Genomic DNA, 14,789 nt, shown 5'->3' on the forward strand with positions numbered 1-14,789 from the left:
ACAAAAAGAAAGATAGCGACTGGCAGCTGTGGGGAGGAAAATTCATGCAAGACTTTCTGTCCTTGGCCGCTTTCCTGCTGGCTCGGCAGCCCCCAGAGCCATGGCAAATGCCGCTAGAGGGGGCTCGGACCTCACAAAGGTCCCCCACTGCCTCAAAATGCATTTTTATGGATATATATATATATGTATATGCGCACAGATGAAAATACACATATATGGGTTTATTTTAAATGCAAAGACAAGCCACGCACCTTGTCCCCCCTTGCACCGTGGCGAGACACTGCCTGGTTGACCGCAGAGGAGAACGGAGGAGCACAGCTGTAGCAGGGTCACCGTCACCAGCGCCAGCAGCGGGAGCAGCTGGGGACCGTGAAGCCACCAGCCTGCGGTCTGCTCATGGGTGCCATTAGGGTCATGGAGACCTGTTCCAGCAGCTGAGAAACGGCTCCCAGCTCACCCCCTCACTCCTTCTCCCTCTTGAGGAAGGTATCACAGCCATTGTGTGCAGAGAACACTGCCCAGGTCCCAGTCCTGGGCTGGCTCAGTGGTGTGGCTGTGGTGCAGGACACAGACAGAGATGGCAGGATTGGCCTCAGAGAATCAGGCAAGGAGACAAGCCAAAAATAGCTCCTTGGCTCCTTGCCTCTTCTGCGATTCAGGGACACAGAATGGAAACTGCATCGAGTTGCCAAAGATTTCAGCTGCTCCAAGATGTTTCCCACCAACCTGGGCATCTCTGAGGAGCACCTGCAGAGCAGCCAGCTTCACACTCAAATAAAATGGGCAACCAGCACCCCACATGTGTCTGTGTCCTCACACTAAAGTACCTGTGCCTGGTGTCCCCACATGGCAGGGTGACCACACAGCCTGACATACAGCCTGGGTGGGGGGCACAGGGCAGGAGAAACAGCCTTTTCCAGACACGGTGCTGGCAAGGCCTTTGAAAGAGACTGTACCCTGCAGGTGTCCTGGAGTTGTGAAGACACCCAAGAAATCCACAAAGGTGGATACCAGACTCCTCCTGGTTCTCTATACCACCATCCCCTCCCTTATTTTCCTGAGAGCATTTTTCCAAAGGGACCTAAGAAGCCAGCTCAGTGCAACGGCTGAGCACCCAGCCACTTCTCCTCCAAGGCCACCCCAAAATTCTTCAGCTTAGCAACAATTTGCTTTCTACCCATTCCAAACCCTCCAGATGAGAGGTGCGCAGTCAATACAGGCAGAATAACATCCTGAAGGTAATCAAACATAATGAGGGTGAGGACAGCTGCCTACCAGGAGACTGTGGCTCAGCAGTGACAAAAGGATGCTCAAACCTCCAAGCTCTACTTTCCTTCTAGAAAAGGCAGTTTTTCCTACTGTGGTCAGCCTCCTCAAGCTGAGCAGATGCAGAAAGCAGGGGCCTGTCCCAGACAGACTCCCAGCATAGGATATATCCACTCATAAGGGTACGTAGGCTGTGGTGGTACAATATTCCTCACCATTTTTCATCCCCATGTCTCCCGTCATGCACGGGCAAGAGCCCATTCCCAGTTACACACCAGCCAGGACTTCTGAGATGGAAGCCGAAGACCAAGCAGAAGACACCGGAGGAGGCAAAGGCAAGGTGGAGCAGTGGGAAAGGCCTCTTCAGGGATGCAGTGGGGACATCTTGGAAGACGACAACACATTGAAAGGCAAGAAGCCAACCCAGGTTTGCAATGATGAAAGAAGAGATCCCCAGAAATGGTGCGGCCTTTGGCTCCTCAACTCTCCACTGACTTCAGCAGTCAAAAGCGTGGTCCTGTGAAACTTGCTGAGACTGCCCGGTCGAGATCCCCTCCATCTACATCAGCGGGCAGTTCCTCTACAGCTCTGTTTGCTGACACCATCAGCCAAGGACTGGTCCCAGAAGCTGGATGTCTAAACAAATCCACCCTAAAACGAAACTTGCTGTGTGGTTTTAATGAGGACTCGAGGAGTGCTTGCCCTGCCGCCCAAGCTGGGCTGCGTCTGGATGGGTTTTCTCATGGTTGTTTCTGCCCATTCCCAACTTGATGAATTGCCTTTCCAGGGGGACATTTTAAAGAAGAAGGAGATTTCAAGTAAATGATTGCAACTTATCGAAAATAATATGCTACTTAGCATCGGAGACAAGCATCCTGGCAGGCAGAAATGGGAAGCAGTGCTGGAGCAGATGGGAGTAATTAGGTTGTGAATTTCAGAAAGGTTTTCTTTCCTGCCTCCACTGTGCCTAAGATGTATTGGGGCGGGTGTGTGTGTGTGTGGAGAAACAACCTACCCAGCAACGTTTTCAAGAGGCGGACAATTCCTCTGCCAGGCTGTGAGCTGGCCTTTGGCGCGCCTTTCCCATTGAGAAACCAGGGATGTCCAGCATGGCAATGCCACTGGTGGGCCACTGCTGGCTGCCCTCACTGTCCTCTTGGCACAGCCACATGCAGGGCAAGACGCCTCCTTCCCCACCAAGGCGCTCTTCTGCCACCAAATCACAGACACCTCACCTGTGTATTGGATAAACAAGTCTAGTCCAAATCCATTCCTGGACCAGTGCGTGCCCCTGCAGGGTGCTACGGACAATGACAGCATGGCAGCTCCTTCCCAGGAACCCCACAACTCCTGTGCAGACACATGCAGCAAGCAGCCAAGCTTTAAAACACATACTGAACATCAGCCCTCTTCAGACCTTTTTCAATTTAATCACCACCTGCAATATTTGCTTGAACTTGTGGAGACCCAGCTTCAGGAGTCACACGAGCTCACCAGTCTTCTTTAAACAGATATTTTTACACCTTTGGGTCTGAAACAACAGCCAAAAAACAGAGGGACAGCCATGATGCCAACAAATGTCCCTGCTAACAAGACCAGTAACTAATTACATCATTTTAAGCCGATCTCAATATTCCCTTGAGCCTAAGTCTACATTTGTGGACACTGAAGTTCAACAGCACTGGATTTAGTACAGAAATACTCCCATCTGCCTCTTATTTGAGGACAGTTAGGCATTAAGCGGCTTGCAGCTGGCTGGCTGCATCCGTCTTGTACTCAAGTGTGTAGTCACAACCAAGTCAAGACAGTTGAGGTTTGCTTCCTTGGCTGATCCATGATGGCATGGGCTTGAGCTGCTCTTTCCAAGCTTTCTTTGTGCAGCAAAGCCCCCACACCCCATTCACCTATTTAAACTCCTGCCTTTTTTCCTCTGAAAGTGTATTTGAAGCCTACTTTCTTTTCCAACAGCAGCTCCTTCCCCTGCAGGAAAATCCAGTGTATTGGATCTCGTCTTCGAACACAAAATCACCTTCAAGACCCTATGCTCAGACGAAATAAACTCTCAGAGCTTTGTGGAAGCTACTAAAGCACCTCCGTCTGTGCTTTCACAGGGTCATTTCAGGGGTCCATGTGACAGCAATTCAGTATCTTCTCAACAAAGCATATGGCGTCCACCTTAAATGGGTGTCAACAATCACAGTAACCAAGGTGCAGCACTTCAATGCTAAGTAATCACAGGGAGTTTTACACCTTGGTTCACCATGTTTACATAAAGCCACTGAGAAAATCAACATCAAAACACAAATACCTACTTCCAACATTAACAGAAGCTGGAATTTCTGAATACACTGACATACACCCTTCCAGGATGTGGGAATTAAGAGAAGTTGTGTTTTTTTCCTTACAACTGACATAAAAGCTCCTCTTCTCACTCCAACCTTTCCAAATCTTACAAATGGATGAACAGATTTTTGCTCAGTTTTTCCAAAACAGGCTGCCGTGAGATGAGGCATGGAAAATTTCAGCTGGCAAAATGGCTTTATGTGCATCTACTTATTTATTTATTTCCCAGAAAAGGGAGGAATATTGTGAAACTGATGGGCTGTTTCTGTCACCAATTTCATAGTCTAAAGCCATAAACCAAACAAAAAATCCCAGCAACAAATCAACAGAGAGGCTTGTACCCATAAGCATTGCAAAGCTACCCCAGACCCTTGCAAACCCACCTCCTCTCCCAGCACAGGAGTGTCCATAAGGGCTGTTTGGAATAAAAGGACTGAAACTATTTTGTGAGAGATGATCTTAAAGGTAAAATGTTCCTTCAGCCCATAAAGCACACAAAACTGTGATATGAACTCCCACAGAGATGGGAGCAAGTCACATCAGTTCAGAGTAATGGTCCATCTAGACTCAGAGGCCAACTTCAGCCATGGCCAAAAAGGCCTAGTGGAGACCCAACCATGGCCATGACCAACAGCAGAAGCATCAGATTTTCAAGGCAGTGGCACTTCCGCAGCACCCTCTTACCCAAAACCAGTTTTGTGAACTTGCATTGCAACCCAAATTTGGATCAATCAAAACTGTTTCCTGAATTAAAACCAAAATCTTCTCCTCCTATTTCATGTTATGATTTTCCCCCTTCCTCTTTTTTTTTTTTTTCAGTAAAACTTTGCGTCAGTTGCATAACAACCAAACCAGTAACTTCCCATCTTTCTGGGGTGGAAGAGTCCAAATTATTTGCTGAATCCAACCCACATGAAAAAATAAGTCTTAATTACCCTCAAACCACAATTTTGGGGTTGGAAATCGGAGAAGGGAATTTATCACATGCCAGAAAGTTTCTCAGTTCCCAGCAGCAGCTCTCCATCACTTCAAGAAGATGCAGCTTGCAAGTGCCATGGAAGCTACAGAAGAGAAACGTATTTCACAGCGCTGGCAAAGAGTCTGCACCAATTTTCTCCTAACCCCATCCCAAATGCCAAATGGGTTTCCATAGTGAGTGAATATCTGGCAGCAAAATGATCAAAAGGTCTGGAAAATGATCACTAACACACTGGGGTGGGAAAAAATTCCCCCCAAACTGGAAAATGATCTAAAATAGCCACAAAAATATGGCACAATGTTGTAGTGATTACTGAAAACCAGATTCCCCGGGAAATGTGATCCCCTTCGGAAGCTGAATGAACACAGATGAGCTCCGCTTTCCAGTCCTTCCCTGCATCCTGCTCCTGCCGACCAGTTTAGCTAACGGCTAGTAACCAATGTGAGTACAGAAACTTCCGACCCTGCCCAGCTGTTGCTACGTTATGGTCAAATGAAACACTGCAGATCAAATTTAAACATTTTCTGGTTTTCTTTTCATGGTCCTGATGCCACAAGCTGCGTCTATTCGTGGGTGCTTCACTGCAGGCTGGGGGTCAACTCCCATCAGCTTTGGCAGCAACTCTCAACTGTGATTTCTGGGGCAAGCAGCACTCAGAAGCCAGAGCTGATTGAATCTCTTGCACCACAAACACTGAACAGAAGCAGTTTAGTGGCAAAAAGCAGGCTGGAAGTGCCTGCAAACAAGAAAAACAAACCAACCAAAGCCAAATACCTCACCGGTGAACAGATCACTTTCTCCCTTCCCAGTTACAGCAGCTTCAAGCCCACCTTTTGCTATGTCCCATGGAGCAGTAAACCCTCACAACTCATTCTACTTAATCCTCATCTCCCCTAGTAACTCTGCAAACAACCCATCAGCCCAGAGCCAAACTCTGGGTGCTGAGGGGTCAACCCTGTCTTATTGGCACTCTTCCCTTGGAAGAGCTTGGACTAATTTTGGTTGCACACAGGTCCCCTCCTCATCCCACTGAACACCTCACACGTCCCCAGGCCAGGCTCATGGTCTGGCCACAAAGCAGGCTAACACTGGGGATCAATGCTGAAGAGGGCTGCAGCAATCCCATGTTCAGTTTATCTCACAGAGCATTTTTCCCTTCCTAAGCAGGGCAGGATTAGCAGGCACCAGTTACAGCTGTGAAGCGTAATCAATCTCTTATCTGCATAGGCAAGCCCAGCACATCTCAAATTCTCCAGCCGCACAGACCACACTGTAAGGGAGAGATTGTCTGTGGCCACCCACCCTCCTCCATCTCACCCCAGCCTTCACAGCAGGCAGGGGTTGGGGACCAGGACCGACCTCTAGCCACTCAGAGCAGCAGCTGCAGGAGGCAAAAGGAAAGCAGAATGAGATTGAGCACTACTCTGCTGCTGAGCCAGACTTAAGCAGAAGATGTAACCCAGCTAACTGACTGACCTGAATGGGCTGACCTGGCTCAGGGGAGCAGCATCTACCATGGGGAAAAGCCAGTAGCTGTGATGGCAAATCGGCAGTGGAGAGGAGAGGGATAACACAAGCATGCACATGTGACACCATTCTCACACCTCTTGGAGAGCATTTGGGGGATTTTCCAACCCCAGATTGTGATATAAGGCAAAAGAATCAAATTTTTCTATTGCGATGACAAGAACAAGTGGTTAAACACAGGGGCTCTGCCTCAGTGCTTCCAAAGGCAGCACCTGCTGTGACAGGACCTCACCTCCTCATGGAGTTTGGTGGACCATAGTCTCCTCTGCAGCACCAAGAGAGCAAATTGTCACCGAGGGACAAAGTAAGCCATCGTCCTTACCCTAGGAGATGGCTCAGACCTGGCATTGGTCATGCCTGGAGACACATCCCAGTCTGGAACATCGAGGGGAAGTGGGGCTCCCTAAGCCTGCATGAACAAATCATAGAATCATAGAATGGTTAGGGTTGGAAAGGACCTTAAGATCATCAAGTTCCAACCCCCTGCCATGGGCAGGGATACCTCACACTAAACCACATCACCCAAGGCCTTGTCCAACCTGGCCTTGAACGCTGCCAGGGATGGAGCATTCACAGCCTCCCTGGGCAACCCATTCCAGTGCCCCACCAACCTAACAGGAAAGAATTTCCTCCTTATATCCAATCTAAACTTCCCCTGTTTAAGTTTTAACCCATTACCCCTTGTCCTATCACTACAGTCCCTAATGAAGAGTCCATCCCCAGCATCCCTATAGGCCCCCTTCAGATACTGGAAGGCTGCTATGAGGTCTCCACGCAGCCTTCTCTTCTCCAGGCTGAACAGCCCCAACTTCCTCAGCCTGTCTTCATATGGGAGGTGCTCCAGTCCCCTGATCATCCTCATGGCTCTTCTCTTGACTTGTTCCAACAGTTCCATGTCCTTTTTATGTTGAGGACACCAGAACTGCACACAGTACTCCAAGTAAGGCCTCACGGGAGCAGAGTAAAGGGGCAGGATCGCCTCCTTCAATCTGCTGGTTATGTTCCTTTTGATGCAGCCCAGGATACGGTTGGCTTGATTTTTCAAATATGATGGCCAGTGGCTTAGCAACTTCACTCGCCAGCTCCTTCACGACCTGCGGATGGATTTCATCAGGTCCCATGGACTTTACACCTGGGTGGGAGCAATCCCAGGCACAGCTACAGGTTGGGCAGAGAACAGATTCAGAGCAGCCCTGCGGAGAAGGACTTGGGCGTGCTGGTCAATGAGAAAATGAACATGAGCCAGCTGGCAGTGTGTGCTCGCAGCCCAGAAAGCCTTCCAGTATCTGAAGGGGCCTGTAGGGATGCTGGGGATGGACTCTTTATTAGGGACTGTAGTGATAGGACAAGGGGTAATGGGTTAAAACTTAAAACAGGGTAAGTTTAGATTGGATATAAGGAAGAAATTCTTTCCTGTTAGGTTGGTGAGGCACTGGAATGGGTTGCCCAGGGAGGTTGTGAATGCTCCATCCCTGGCAGCGTTCAAGGCCAGGTTGGACAAGGCCTTGGGTGATATGGTTTAGTGTGAGGTGTCCCTGCCCATGGCAGGGGGTTGGAACTTGATGATCTTAAGGTCCTTTCCAACCCTAACTGTTCTATGATTCTATGACTTGTGCACGTTCAGATTTTTAAGATGATCTTGAACCAGTTCCTCTCCTACAGTGGGCCCAAGGTCTTCATTATCACAGTCCCTGTGTCTGCCTTCCAAGACTTGGGTGGTGCCGTCAGAGCCTTTGCCAGTGAAGAGTGAGGCAAAGAAGTCATTCAGAACCTCAGCCTTCTCCAAATCCTTTGTAGCCAGTTCTCCCGATAGCTTCCAGAGGGGGCCTACGTTGTCCCTAGTCTGTTTTTTATTTGCTACATAGCTGCAGAATCCCTTTCTGTTATCCTTAACATCCCTAGCCAAGTTTAATTCTAACTGGGCCTTGGCTTTCCTAACCTGGTCCCTGGCTTCCCGGGCAACATCCCTGTACTCTTCCCTAGGCCGCCTGTCCTTGCTTCCACATTTTATAAGCCCCTTTTTTCATTTGCATTTTCCTCAGCAGCTCCTTATCCATTCAAGGAGGTCTCCTGGCCCTCCTGCTGCACTTCCTTCTAGTTGGGATGCAACACTCCTGAGCTTGTAGCAGGTGATCCTTGAAATCAGTTAACAAAAGATAGGATTGTTCCCAGGACAGGTTTAGCCGTAAACACATGCCTTCCTACAGCCAGTTGGGCTGGGATCTGTGAGATGCTTTGCATATGAATTCTCCTTGCTGAAAATAAAGGGTCCTTTGAATGAGCTGAATCTGTTAAAGAGAAGCCAGGGCCTCCGGAGCCCCTCTGAGGGCGAGGGTCCCAATTCGACTGCCCCAGGCCAAGCCCTGAAATCCGAGAACAAACAAAGAGAGGTTTTTCCCCAGAAGGAAGCTGCTTTTCCAGCTTGCTCCCCTCTCATGAAAGGTCATCTCCCCTGGACACAGCGCCTGCGATCTGCTGCTCAATGCACAAAGGAGACAGGACAAGAAAGTCATAGGTGAAAAGACTGGCAAGAGCCCAAGCTGAAAAGCTGAAGTTCAGATTCCTTTCTCCTGCCTTCTTTCAAAGCAGATGACCTGTGAGCCCCCATCCAAGGAAAGCTGGTTTAGAGCTCATTAGATAGCAATGTCCCATTCAAATCTCAGGTTTGCTGAAGAATTTGAGGGTACCCACTGCCCATCACGCAGGCGAGAGCACTGCTGCTCTGTTGCAAAGTTTGATGGCCTTGCCATGGGCTAGGTTTGTGATTTTGTGCAATATAGGAGAGATTTTCAAGGTCTCAGAGCCAAGTCACCGCATGAAATTAACTGTTGTTTCACTCCCTTTCTCCCTCACAAAGGGGGCAGTGCTGAACCATAACAGACGTCTTTACCACAAGCTGGGGACAGACATGTAAGAGCCTCCCACTGCAAAGTGCCCTGGGCCATGTCCTCTCCCTTCACTGCCAAGGGACCTCCCTGCCTCCTGCTTACTGGCGCACTCTCTGCCCAGAACCATGTTCCCATGAAAAGGTTGAAGTAAGCTGTATGCCTATGATACATGCAAGTCCAAAACACAAAAAGCAACCATAACCAACGGTATCGGAAAACCCATCCCAACTCCGCTAGTATAGCCACCTTTTAGATACAACACATAAGCCGCTGGGCAAATTCAGGCACCTACTTTCAGTGATGGCCTGTATTGAGACAGCATTAGGCCACTTCACAGTGTTATAGATGTAACCTCGACGACAGGACCAGAGCCAGCCTCCCTGGAGCCCATATGCATGTCACCCTAGTGTGTTTCTGAAGTACCACAGCTCTTGTGGACTAAATGTTCCTCTAACTCCTTGCAGACGTTCCTTACACATAGGGTCTTTCTCCCTATGCTTTACACAGATTACACCAAAGTCTGCCGGAATGCTCCGATTCCATCTGCTTGGTTTTGAAGCTTGCCCCACTCCCGACACTATAGAGAGGTCAAGTCTGCCCAAGCCTAGATGGTCCATCAAGTTCCCATAGCTAAGACATGCTATCTTGAACCCAACCTTGCTGGGATTCAATGATCTCAGGCAAATAAACGAGCACGGCTTTTGCACGATGCTCAGTCCCTCACACTACCGTGCCGACCTGCAGAGCCTGGCTTCAAACCTGGTCCTCGAGCGTGCCAGACAAAGCCCGACTATTTGAAAGGCAACAGCCGGTCGGCAGTGTTTTAAGGCCAGAAAACGGCTCTGAATGTTCAGTTCCTTTTTTAAATAGAGGCCCCTTCTGTAAACGATCTGTTTGGACAGGAGGGAGAGTGCTGCAAGAGTCCAAGAGCTTGTGAAATAGGATCAGCTGCCTTCATTCCTGCTCCATTCAAAACACATGGGGGGAAGAAAGAAACCCAAAACTGGCAAGGCAAGAGGGGAGGAGAGAGCCCCTGCACCTTCGTGCTGCTGGAAGGGTGTGAGACACCAGAGAAAAAGGGAAAAATAATTTGAAAGGATCAATTAGGGGCATATCTGTTTTGAGGCGTATGCATGTGTTCAATTATAATCCATGCAAGAGGTTGCTGAGATAGATTTCCATGCTCTGGTGGTGGTGGTGTAATGGGGTCTGTCTCTGCCTCTACCTTGGACAACGCTGATCAGGACTTTACTACCAAGCTTACCCTCACTGTTCAGCAGAGGAGGGCTCACACCCAGCCCCACAGCACTAGCCAGACAGAGGGCTGGCTGCACAGCTCCCCCCTGCTCCTGCAAGAGAGAGGCCCCGGCCATAAACAGAGAGAAGATTAAAAAGGGAGCAAAAAGAAAAAAATATCTTTGCCTGACTCCGGCTGCGCCCCAGATCAAAGATCATCTCCAGAGAGGCCATCTGGTCCTTGTAAATGTAAAACCAAATTGAAAGCCCTGCCCTCACCTCCTCCGACTCCCTCGGCAATATTGCTTTTACCGTCCAGGAATGGTGAAGGAGCTCGCAAAAGGCATCTGTATGTAATATAGAGCCCCCGTGCAGCTGGGCTACAGGTTAGTGACCCCCCTTTTTATTAATCACGAAGCAGAGGTAAATGTTTTCTTTGGAGCTCCAGGAGCCCTGTTATTCCCAGGGGTTTTGGGAAGAGCTCACTGCAGCAGCTCCGGAATGGATGAGGACTGTTCTGCATCCCCATCACTCCTTTCTCACTGAAGACCAGGTTGTCACCTCTGTCCTAGTTTAGAAAAGGATGCACCAGGAGCAGAAGACGTCCCCACCATCCCAGCAATGTCCTGACCATCATGAAAGCCATGCAGCACCCTCCTTCCCCAGCTTAAGCAGGTTCCTGCTACCACCGCTCCCTGCCTGAGATGCAAAAGGGGATGCAGAGGCCAGCAAATAAACAGAGAGAAAGAGGAGGACTGAACAGAGCATTTCCAAAAGGGGGATACAATGCATATGAGCCAAAAACAACTTGTGAAAAACCCCACCACTGCCAACCCAAACACTCCAGACTCGACTTGAAAGGCAGGTGGGATCTGCTATCAAGGAGAAAGCTACACCGGAGACATCGCAGGCAAAGAGAAGGCAGCTTGAGGAATTCCTACCCATCAAGCTTTATTGTGTTATTTCAACTAAGCAGAGACAAAAAGACAAATCTCAGCTCCCTACTTTCATTTATAATTGAACCCAGTCCAGAAGGATGGAGCAAGTACCATCTGTAATGCACAGTGCATTAGCAGCCGGCAGAATGAAATATTCAAATTACTGTAGGCTACCTCGCATTTCAATGACAGGGTTACAAAAACCTGACTTGTAAGTAGAGATTGGACTGGAAGAACAGAAAGTTTGTTTTTCCAATGCATGAATTAACCTAACAAAATGTTACTTCCAAGAAGGAAAAAAAAAAAAGCAAGCAAGCAAGCATTTGCATGGGTAATTCTATAACATATTCCAACAGGCTCATGAGAAAAAGAGTATTATCCCATTTAGCCATCCTAATTGATATATTGTCCAGGGAGATGAAGAAACTCACGAGAAAAAGCTTTTTCCTTTTGGTTGAAGATACTAAATAAATAGATTTAGGTGTGCATGAACCTTACTGACATGTCCAGGTCTGGTACACAGGGATGAGTGGCATTACGTATGTGCATCCATAGGGTGTGTTGGTGCAATACTTGCATGAGCCATAGTCTTCGGATGCCATGTACCATTTAAATATGCAAATCACCCCTTGATTTTCCTGCTTGTGCCTGAGCCGGGATCCATTCGTTTTGATATCGTTAATCAGGGCTGCCGAAAAGCCTGACACAGTAAGTGGCTGTAGCCCCTAGCAGTAGTCAAGATAGAGTGACAGGCTCCATTTAAGATGTCACAGCATATAATAAAGTGTAAAACTATACTTAAAATAAACGAGATAGAAACAATAAACTTGACTCTGGGTTTGAACTTTTTTGGGAGAGCAGCAGAGAGATGTGAGCACATTCGTGAACAAGCGGGCATGGGGCTGGGGTGGCTGGGGAGGATGGTCCCCCACCAGCCTGCCACCAGATGAGAGTGAGGAGGGCTGCCTTCTACATCCTCCAAAAGAGCAGAGTGCCTCAGCAGCCCTACGATAACAACCAGTCTGCATGTGGACATCCCTGGAGCTCCTGGAGGTAGATGCTAAGGAAGAAGACATGAAGCCGTAACTGGGATCTGCTGGGGACCAAGGGGATGGCCTGGCCATGACAGGCATTGCAATTCAGGTGATGAGCCCACCAAAGGGGCTGAGCTTTGCTTCCAGCAACTCAGTAGAGAATAAGGGACTTACCCACCACAGATGTAACCTCCGGGCACCTCAGTGAAGGTTGAGAAAACCCAGCCCAAATCACCCTTTCCTCCTGGGCACCCACGGAGCATCACCAGCTCCTGGCCACACTCCCGGGGTGTCCCTTCCTTTCTCTCCACCCCCAGGTGGTAGTGCCAGGATGTGATGGAGAGGAAGCGATGTCCTCAGCATCTCCAGCCTTGGCATGGCCATATGCCCCAGGACTAGGAAGCACAGGAGACACTGGAGCCCTTCCCTGGCAGGATGAGGATCAGGATCTGGCCCATGCAGCCCCCTTCTCCTCTCCCCCCACACTGTCAATACTAACAAAAGCCCTATTTTGCTCCCAAACTCACTTCTCTGCCCCTCAAAACCTCCTGCGTGCCCAACAGCAGCTCTCTGTGCTGAGACAAACCAGCCACTCTCCCTCCTGCTAAGCAGTTAAATTAGAGAGTATTCAATTAATAACAGCTGAATATTCTGTCACATTTAGGAAGATGTATGGTAAGACAAGCGAGTTGTGATGTCTGTGACAGAAATGATAAAAGTTCTCCCGACACAGCCTGGCAGATACTTGGCTAGAGGAACTGCTTGCTCTCATGGACTCCAACGTCAGCACAGACACCAGGCCCAGCGCCGCCTTCAAAGGAGAGACACTCCAAACTGCACAGAAGAACCACTGCCAAATGGTTTGCAGGCAGCTCCCTCCCATACTCCTTCTGGGATCCATCTGAGATGGAGGGATGAGACCTTGGAGAAGACTTTGGCCAAGAAAATTCTGTGACAGAGCCTGTCAGCCCACCATGTGGCAAACATCACTCAGCAGAAGCTCAAACCCTTCCATGTCACCTAAAGGACATTCCATGATTCTTCCCCACTTCCCTATGCTGCCTCAGTTTACCCATCTGCAAAAGGGACAGTAATCGTATCTTAAGCAACCCAGCCCATGGGGGAATTCAGGGCTACGCTTGCATGGCATCACAACCACAAGCAAGTGCCTAGTGTCCAGCAAGACATTCTCCATCTAATTTACGGATGCAGCGTGGTCAGGGGACACGCGGGAGCAGTGCTCTTGAGGCCGCCTCCTCTTCTTCTGGGGGGTTGTTTTTCACCGGTGTTGTTTGCGAACACAGTTTTGTTGCTAAGAAACTACCTTCGTATTGCTCGGAGAGCAAAGACAAAGCAACCATCAAAATAACACTGTATTTTGACAGTAGCCAGATCATAACCATAAATGATCCATTTTCCCTGCTCTCCTGTATGCTCATTAAACGTGGTACAAACACCATACTCCCATACATAACCCACACCTTACATGTACACAGGCAGGCACTGGGGACCTGTGCCCCGTGTGCAGGGGGCTTCATCGCATCCATTCATCCCCATGTGAAAGCTGAAGTAATTGGACCCGGGAAAAGGTGCAAGCTCCCGGGGGAGGCCCCATGGCTCCCTTCTAGGCAGGAAGATGGCACAAAGTCTTTAAGCAAGATACATGAGAAATACCAGGAAGAAGGCAAGACCTCTGCCCATGTTCGCAGCAGCTAGTTCTCAGCGTCAGCCCTGATTTGGGGAAAAAAAGTAATTATCTGGCTTGGCGTTTGGTGGGTGGGTTGGCGATGCTTGTTATGGGGGAGATTAAATCCCAGGGAGAAAAAGTGAAGGAAAAAATAGAACCCTTCACTGTTCAGCTTCCGAAGTGCTCTGTGCCTCTTGGTTCTTTCAGGATAAGAGATACTGCCACACAGGGCAGATCAGAGTATACACTCACCATCACCTCGACACAGGTATGTTCCCAAGCCAAGTCCCTGGGATCCTGAAAATCAGTTTGCCAACACATCCACCTCTTGGGGCAGGAGGACATCTCTACCTTACCTGCCTGAGCACCACTGGCCCCTCTGCTGGTCCCACTGCCTCTGTAAGGATCTGGATGTTGTAAAAAGCAACATATCTGACCACCCTCAAGAGGTAGGAAAGGGGCAAAAGCACCTCCAGGGCAGCAGCAGCTGCAGGAAGATACTTCTTGTGCTGATCCAGGACCATCCAGGATAATGCATGAAGCCAAAATACTTGGCGGATGCAGTGGCACAATGATGTCAGCAGTGCCCTACTCACATCTTAATGCTGGAAGAGAAAGCAAATGGCCAGCTTGTAGATATCCCATTTGCCCAGATGGTCTCGTGGTAAAGGCAGGGGGAGAATAAAACACCCAGACTATGCCCATCAATGAAAATGAAAATGAATGAATGAAAATTGCTTCCCTAGAAAGCTTCGGTGTCATGTTAAGTGCCCTGAACAGAGGAAGCATGCTGCAGTCAGTTGCCAGTGAGACAAGTGGAGCAGAAGGCAAACACCACACAGGGAAGGACACAGACCTCAGCACCCTGTACCCACCCTGCTGCAAAAGCCC

At 49.1% G+C, this 14,789-nt stretch overlaps 1 protein-coding gene across 5 annotated transcripts in view; it reads right to left on the reverse strand.

Moving 5' to 3' along the window:
• PBX1 (PBX homeobox 1) overlaps positions 1–14,789 on the reverse strand; it is a 130,684-nt gene that overhangs the window by 27,317 nt on the left and 88,578 nt on the right. The window lies entirely within an intron of this gene.

Source organism: Neopsephotus bourkii, unplaced genomic scaffold, assembly GCF_033783945.1.
Source record: "Neopsephotus bourkii isolate Nb327-2 ecotype Australia unplaced genomic scaffold, CSIRO-AGI_Nbou_v1 NB_234, whole genome shotgun sequence".
Classification (NCBI taxonomy): domain Eukaryota; kingdom Metazoa; phylum Chordata; class Aves; order Psittaciformes; family Psittacidae; genus Neopsephotus; species Neopsephotus bourkii.